This window comes from Meleagris gallopavo, chromosome 1 (genome assembly GCF_000146605.3).
Source record: "Meleagris gallopavo isolate NT-WF06-2002-E0010 breed Aviagen turkey brand Nicholas breeding stock chromosome 1, Turkey_5.1, whole genome shotgun sequence".
Classification (NCBI taxonomy): Eukaryota; Metazoa; Chordata; class Aves; order Galliformes; family Phasianidae; genus Meleagris; species Meleagris gallopavo.
This window is the reverse complement of record NC_015011.2, coordinates 118,780,069-118,789,041: the sequence shown is the minus strand read 5'-3', so window position 1 is coordinate 118,789,041 and position 8,973 is coordinate 118,780,069. Positions and strand designations below refer to the sequence as shown.

The 8,973-nt window shown below is 36.2% G+C and overlaps 1 long non-coding RNA gene across 1 annotated transcript; it reads left to right on the top strand.

Moving 5' to 3' along the window:
- Window positions 1-3,762: 3,762 nt before the first annotated feature.
- LOC109365644 lies at window positions 3,763-7,813 on the top strand. The gene is made up of 3 exons (XR_002111357.1): window positions 3,763-3,819; window positions 5,856-5,913; window positions 6,518-7,813. It is a non-coding gene; the product is annotated as an uncharacterized LOC109365644 (long non-coding RNA).
- Window positions 7,814-8,973: the final 1,160 nt, after the last annotated feature.

Here is an 8,973-nt window from a genome sequence, read left to right as displayed (position 1 = left end):
TACTTGAAATATGAAACACTCATCAGCTCTATTTAGAAGAGCAGCTTCTACCTTCCATGTCAAAGCACATCATTTTTTTAAATTTTTAATTATTTACCCAAATCTCAGTTTAATCTAGACTTGGTAACATAACTGATTAAACCTACTTGAAATTCTAACCCCCAGTTGTTCATCAGGATGCCCATAGTTATTCATAGATGCTTTTCAATCATTATAGGTTACTGGAGTACACAAAACATCCCCAAAGAGAATTATTGTGTTGCCTTTTTCTTATAGCTGTATCCTCCAGCTTATGTCAGGAAACTGAAATAAGATGCCTAAGTGTATAACTAATGGAAATACTGACACGTTCCTTCATCCCTTATGTTAGTCACTTATAGCTCTAGAAAGCTATTGAACTGCCACAGAGATAAGCAAAGAATTGTATTTTCAAAATTATTTTGATTCATTGTCATCTTTCCTGTTTCCAACAGTTCAAAGAGAAAGCAAAGAGAAAGAAACCTGAAGAACAGTAAAGTCAATATAAGTTGTACCAGAGAATCATTAAGTTTAACTATTGCAATGTGTTTAAAAGTAGTAGGATATAGCCTACTATATGCTTGTAAGTATACCCCATCAGTATTAGTTTAAACTGCATAGAAGATATTCTTCTAACAGGTGGGAAATGATTTTCAAGGATTATTAGAATACTATTGTGGTATACCTATGTGGGACTTCCACTGCTGAAGAGAATTTTTCCTTAGAGAATGAGCATATGGTGATAAGGATCACCTCTAAAATAACCAGAGATATATGAGATTTGCTGATCGTTTTAACCACATAGAAACACCTGCTGAACATTATATTGTGAGTCTTGCAGAAGACATCCTATTAAGAGTTAGTGGTCTTGAGCAGGCCATTCATTCTCTATTGATTCTTGTACTTAGTACTTGAGAAGTCCCTCTGCCAGTGATATAAGATATAGTTTAGAATAACTTAAGGAAAAGTGTATAGTCTGTGGATCAAGGGGTACAATATAGTGATCTTGACTGGGAGATCATTGTACATTTATGAGTTAGTGATCCACCTATCAGTGAACCTACGTAAGTGCAGGACTTCGTTGTACTGTGCTGTACGTGTAAAGCAGCACAGTCTGAAAGCCAAGATACATGTATTCATGGGTTGTAAGAGAGGCTCAGGACAGGTCATTATAACAGAACCCACAGATGGCCCCCACTTGATACTGGCAAAGATGTCATCTGCATGGCCTTCATTTGAAAGAGTGAAAAAAAATTCTTAAGTAGTTACCCATTATGAATAGAGTTGTTTTCTAGCAAGAAAGTTACCTAATTGCTTGAATAACCAAGAAGGAGAATCTTCCCTCCATGGAGAGAATCTATACAGCACAGCATGGGAAAATCCATTCACCTAGAATATTACCACAGACTCCAAATCTTCCCACATCCTTACTCAGATCCCCAGCACTGTGTCCAGCCTCTAGCTCAGACATGGTGTCTTTGTCTCCTCCTAACTTGCTGATTTATCCAGCCCAAAATTTGATAGCTAATAACATGCACACCCATACACGCAAACTAGAGAGAGAAGTCACAGAAGAACTTGTTAAGGATAAGTTTTAATAAGAAAATAAAACAGTCAGCAGCAGGCAAGTGCAGAGCTTAAACAGACAAGTGGTCAGCATCTTCATAATGACGATCTGTTCCATTTTGATCTTCCTCTTCATTTCTAGTTCTCATTCTTCCTCTGTCTACTTCAATCCTTCCCTTCACTTAGCTTTATCTCCTCTTAAATACACAGTCCACCTGTAAGTTAGTAGTAAAAAATTTGCTATACCCATAAGCTTAAGTAGTACTTCTAATATAATAGTATAGAAAGTTACATGATACAAGTGGTAAAGTTACCAAACCAAACTCACAGGCTGAGATTGCTATAGCTATGCTGGCTTTACAAATTGTCACTAACCGAGAGATCTCCAGTTCTATCAGTTCTCTCTGAGGTTTGGCTGACTCTCTCCTTATTTCCCCTTAACCTCCAGTAGTTTCTCACAGGGCTACCCACAACAACTACTCACTGTTATCTACTTTATCCAGGAGTTTCTCACGGTCAGTTTAGTTAATCAAACCAGAAGCCAGAGATTTGTCATTAGCCTACTGTAACACAATGAAAAGCGCAGCAATGACAGCAAAGCAGCAAAGTCCGAGGCTGCAGCAAGCAAAGACTTACTCTAATGCAACAGCTAGAGGCACAAAAGTAAAAGAAGGAATCTGCTTATCTTCGAAAGGCCTCAGGTACACAAAAAAGCCTAGCAAAATATCTTTGCCTCCACATGCATATACAGTTAAGTTGGTATTTTCTTACAAATGAACTTTGACTAATAAATCTTCATTTTTTAATCTTTATCTTTGATCAGAACAAATTGTACATATCATTATTGTATATATTATGTGCAACGGTTGCTCTGAAAATAATGCCTTCTATTTTATTATTTTGTCCCATGATATCAGAGGCAGATGTTGGTGGTGTGGTGGTAGATACTGAACTTTCTCACCAACATTCCATTACAACTTGTTGCTGTGTGACAAATGGCAGCAGTGAGAAAGTCTGATAAAATGACATCTGACATGGAAGTGCATATGAAGCAAAGGTGTGGAACTGAATTCCTCCCTTTGGAAAAAATGGCACCCACTGACATTTGTTGACACTTGCTGAATGTTTGTGGAGACCAAATAGTGGATGTGAGTAGAGTGAGGTGATGAGTGATGTGTTTCAGTACTGGTAACAGGAACATGAGAGACAAGCCATGTTCTAGATTGCCATGTGCAGCTGTCACCTCTGCTGGTGCAGATTTTTATGAGCATGGCACATAGGCTCTTGTTCATCACTGACAAAAATGCATAGCTCATGATGGTGACTGTGTTAAAAATATTGGTTTTTAGCTGAGAATTTGCTCTATCAAAGAGTGTTATTGTACTCTTTGTTCTCTTTCCATATTCATTACTGATATTTACATGAAATTTCATATCTTTATGTTATTTTCCAGAGGGTGGTGGTCATGGCCCCAAGTGCCAGAGTTCAAGGGCCATTTGGACAGAGCTCTCAGATACAGAGGCTGAATTTTAGGTTATCCTCTGTGCAGGCAGGAGTTGCATTTGATGATTCTTCCACCTTGGAATATTTTCTCATTCTATCCCTTGTGGACCTATTCCAATTTGGGATATTCTATGATTGTGTGAATTCAAATAAAAACTGTTAACCATAATAAGAAACATAGGAAAAAAAAAAAGCTTTAATTAAAAGATGAGCATGGGATAAAAAAAAGGGGAAAACATATGGAAGAAAGCATGCGAAATTCAAGTTGTCAAGATCTGATGAAATTCTTCCGACAACACTAAAGGTACAAGATGGTTTGTTGTCTGAACTATTAGTGATTAGCACAGACTTCTTGGAACATAAGGATGGTCCCAGTGGACTAGAGAAAGCAAATATATTACTTACATTAGAAAAGAGAGAAAATCAGGGTCAGTAAAATTACAGAGAACAAAGTCTGGTTTTCTTTTCAGAAAAAATACATGAATACGTTATAAAATAAATTATAAATTTCCAGAGAATAGAGCTGTATGGGAACTGCTGAATCATGGCCTGAACCCCTGATTGATCACCGGAGGCAAGCAATGAGTCAGCCACATGAGCACAGATGAAGGCAATTCACCTGTGCTGTTGGAAGGAGTGGAGCCTGGCTCCACTTCTCCTAGATCCATTTAAGAGCTGACTAGCAGTGGGGAAGTGTGTCTTTTGGAGATTCATAGTGAGCTCAGGATACAGGTAAGCATCCTATCTATTCTATTTTGGTATAATATCTGCATAGCCGAGCTCTCTGGTATATTTCATAACTATAGCATCTTACATTCATTGATTGTAGAGCATAGTGAGGGAAAAAAACTAAAAAGATAAAAAATCTCAAACTGAGGTATCTATACCAAATAATAGAAAAACACTTAATATCTTTCTTTGACAGGATAACTGTGCTATAAGATAAAGAATAATAAATAGGTGGTCTTTCTCTGTATTTCAGAAAGGCCACTGAGATTGTACATACATTGCTGTGAAAGTAATATCTCCTACTTATTTCTCCATAGGGAAATCCCTTCCTTTTCCTGGTTAGCAGTGCTGGGTCTTATGTACCCACAGTACAGTTGGCCCTTTAGACTTTTAGGGCATACTGCCTAATTTCTGTCCAACTTGTCTCATTTCAATCAGAAGTAAGACTTTGAAAAACTTGTATTTTATCTCATTTCATTTTGTTTTGGAACTATCTTTCTATAGTGGGTCAAATATGTATGGGATATTAAAGAATAAACATAACTGGGAACAAACTTCCAGAACAAACATATATAGAGATCAACTTAACTATCAATAGCATTGAAATCTTGAGTTATTCAAATATAACAGGTTCTATCTAGTGAAAGTGTCCTGAAAACTTATTACAGTGTAGGTGATGTGAGGTAAAGAAAGAAATTCTGAAGGTGGTAATAATGAGCTATCAGGAACACCTGGCAATTATTTTTTAGATTTAAAGATTTTTAGAAGTTGGTGAATGTGCTGCTTGCTGTTATAAAGCAAAGTGAAGAAGTAAGCTGTAAAGATATTCTGAAAAGTGAAGCAAAAATGTAGATTCTCTTTTCAGCAATTCATTAAAAAATACTGAAGTTGTTTTAAGAATTTTCCCCTAGATACAGATGAGGAAAAAATAGACCTTAATGTAAGTGAGATTCCCTAGAGTTATCATCACTAACAGAGGCAGAGACAGGCCCAGGTACTTGGGATTATCAGTATGCAGAGACAGAGAAACTCCTACTTTCGTGAGCCATGTGCTGAATCATGACTTTATACTAGTAGTTTTTTTTAATTGCGATAAAATAGGGCTAAAATTGTAGTCATTATGTCCTTTTTTATTATCTTAACTGTTTCGCTATTACAGTATTCTTTTTTTTTAACAGAACAATTCATAAAGATGGTATCACCATATTTTCAAATAATTTTAGTTTTTAGTTAATGATGCTTATTTTTTTTCAACAACGGACCTCTGCAACATGACTAAGTTAAATTTTCCAGTCTATTACACACTGGAATTTATCAAAGGGAAAGACTTCTCAATTCATGTTTCTTAAATTGGATCGGGATTTAAATGGTTTCATGATGTTCTAACAGCAAGCAATTGTCCAGCAGTGAATTATACAATCAGGATCAATAACAGCAATAAAATAAAACAAGTGCAGTAATAGAGGGAAGATTTTAAACACCTACAAGTTCATAAAAACTTTTATCTTCCCCTAAATTTATTTAAAAAAATTTTAATCAGACTGAGAAATACACAATTACAATCTTTTCTCTAGCAGAAAATAGGGGCTACCAGTAGGCCTTCTCCCTCCTGGGACTGGGAATGCTCTACTTGTACGTGCTTTCTGTGAGAAAGAGGGAGACCCACATTAAGCCTCTCAAGTTAAACCACAACAGCTTATTTACTACTTATTCTCGAAATGACTTCTTTGTTTCAAAGTTCGCTATTTATGTTCACATTTTACCAGGTTATCCAGGGCAATCATTTGCCAAAGGTTGACCACACAAGTACATTCACTTAGAAGTTAGGCCTAAAATGCTATTATATGAGAAGTGATGAAAGAAAGAGAAAAGAGGACTTCTTAGAAGTACTGAAAATAAAAGCAATTGTATTAAGAAATGTTTATTTGCAAACATTCAGTACCAAAAACTCAATATTTAACCTACCTAAGGAGCAGTTTATAAAAAGCGTGAATGATTTTTGGGCACCATGGAATGCATGACTTTTTTTCATCTCTTAGCAGAACTTCAGAAAGATGCATGCCTGCTGCCCTGCTGGATTGGACAACCAACTTTTTGGTAAGTTCTATTCCCACCCTGAAAGTAACTCAGACTCTATAAACCCTTGCGTTCAGATACCATGGCTCTCCTAAATTTGTTGTGTAACCAAGTGGAGAAGCAAAACTACCTAGGAAAAGTTGACAAACCTGTCAAATCTATGGAGAAAATAGACTTAATGGCTAAAAGAACAGCCTTCCTGTTCTTCTGGAATCAAGGTCCACTACTGGGATATTTATTTCTTTTTAAATACTGTACTTCCTCTCTGTCCAGAAAAAATAGCAAATTCTGTCAGAAAGGACAGAAACTGTATCGTCAGTCAGTTAAAAGAAGTTGGCTTTCCTTTCATCAAAGCATTTATGCTAGTCTTCTGTTACTTTAACATATTTATACAAAATACTAGAACAATACATTTTCATGGGAAACTAGAGCTGCAAGACTGTGAGAACAAGTATACAAGACAGTCTACTGAAATAGATTCCAGGACAGAAATTGCCTAGAAATGTGAATAAAGTGATTTTAACACTGCTGTTGTGTTTAAAAATGGGATGTGTTTGCTTCATTGTGCACTATGACTTGCCTAGACCAGGCAGGCCAATAAGACATCTTGTTCTTTCCCTCTCAGATGCAAGGTATTCTGTGTTGTTAGATGGCCCACAGCACCCAAGAAATTATTAATGCATATACTCTGGACAGGACCAAGACAACTTGCAAGATTTATAATATTTATTTTTTCAGCACATTGAAAGATTATTTCTTCAACTCAGGACCTATGATGGTTTTAGTTGTGATTTTCTTAAAGCTTCTTTAATTCACTACCATTTCACAGGTGTTGTGGTTTTTTTTTTAGATTCTTTTGCTTACTTTTGGACCCATATGGATTAATTTCCAGTTGATACAATCATAATCAGGCTATCTGAATGCTAATCTTTTTGTACTGCATTGCTTTCCACTGTCTTCATTGTTAACCTAGGTTAACCTCACTGCCACAGCTATCCTTGCTTGTGTCTAATTTACCCCCTTTTTTTGTTCTGCTACTGTGTTCATTACTTCTCAGCTAGCCTACTGCACCTAAAATAACTTATCAGCTGTGTTCCTTTACAATTAAGGAAAAAAAAATCCCTCCTACATCACTCATGGACGATAAAAATGGCCTTGTATCAAGTTGACAATTTATTGCTTGTTTATTCTCCTTTGTTTATGTACATTTATCTCACTACATCTTGAAGCATTTATTTTGTTGTTAAAAAAATAATTTTGTATTTGAATCTTTTGACATGTAATCTTCTCTTGAAATAATATTGAAAAAACCCTGATGGTTTCAAAAGATCAAATTCTGACCCCTGTAATTATACAACCCACCTGATATAACTTAGTGGTTTCTCACAAGGAATATGTAATAGTGTAAACAAACAAAATCACAAATGCCGTAACGCTTTTGCCTTTGGAGAAAAAAGTGCATGAAGGAAAAATAGTATAGATGAGCCTAAACTGCAGTATTTGTGCCCAGTGTTGTAAGTACGTAAACATGCCTATTTGTACACCATTCAAGCAGAAATGCAAAGAGAGCATTACATAAACCCTGCATTACCAGCTAAAAATAAATAAACAAATGAAAAAAAAACAAAAAAAACAAAAAATCAAACCCCATACGAAGAAGTTATACTAAGAAGGAAGTAACTCCAAGACAAAAAGACAATGTTAAATTAAAGTATGCAAAGTGATTCTTCTCTCTAGTGGAAGAACTATGACTCACCAACTTAATGATCTTTGGAGTTAGAATTTCAACACCCTTCCACTTTCCTTCCGCTTTATCAGAATTTCATCTCTTTGTACAGTGCTCTTTCAAAACTTTTTAGCATGGAACTAACTAACATTAAGCAAGCATCTGTGCTCCAATAAAGAATATCACTGCCTACCACTGCAGGAAAAACTTTTTTTTTTTTTATTGAACACTTAGGCCAAACCATAGTTTTCAGATGAACATACAAGAAAACCGATGTTATATATGAATTACCAAAGGTATTATAGTACAGTCATGATTTTGACATGCTTCTTAAAAGGTGTTTGGGAAGTGTTGAGTCATGGTTCACTCTCATCACCTGAAGCGAGCACTGAACCAGCCATGGGAGCACAAGTGAAGAGAATTCAGCTGTGTGACTGGAAGGTGTGGAGCCTGGCTCCACCTCTTCTAGACCCCATTTAAGTACTGACTGCCACTGGGGAAGGATCACTTCCTGGAGATGTTCCCTTTGGAGTTTTCCTACAAGCCCAGGATATGGGTGAGCATTTTCATTTATTTTCCGTTATCTCTAACTATACGATCTGTAGATACCAGCCTAATCACACCACTCTGTATATTTGTTGATCTTACATAAGACCACTTTTTTTTTTTTAAATAAGTCTTATATTCACAGTAAATTCTTTTTCTGAAAAGGCAACACTAGCAGTAAAGCCTTTAATAAAGTGCAGATTTTAAAAAAGCATACGAATAGCAGCATAACTGCAAGCAAAAAATATTCTAAAGAAATACAACACAAGATGGAAAACTATCATTCTGTATAAAATATTTTGTTCTTGATGGTGAACTTTAGTTGAAAGCCACTTAGAACAAGCTCTAAAATCCTGATTATTAAAAAAGAATTTAATCTGAGATGCAGTATGTACTACTTATTATTCAGACCCACGTCATGTATGTGGGTTGCCCTGAAAATAATGTCTCCTGTTTATTCCTGTGGAAACTATGACAGATATATAGAGCACAATGACACTATTTGGCAGCTTATGCTGTACCCATAAAAATCTGCCCTAGTGGAGGTGCACCACTGTTGCTGTTGTCGCAGTTGAAAAACATCACCCACACGTCACTGTACTCATATCCACTGGTTGATCTCCATAAACATTCAGAAAATGTTGATGACTGTCAGTGGGTGCCATTTTTTCCACATGGACAAATTCAATGACGCATCTTTGCTTTGTTCACGCTTCCATGTCAGATGCCATTTTGCCAGACTGCCCCTCTGCTGCTATCTGTCATACAGCAACAACATGTAACAGAATATTGGTGGGAAGATTCAATCT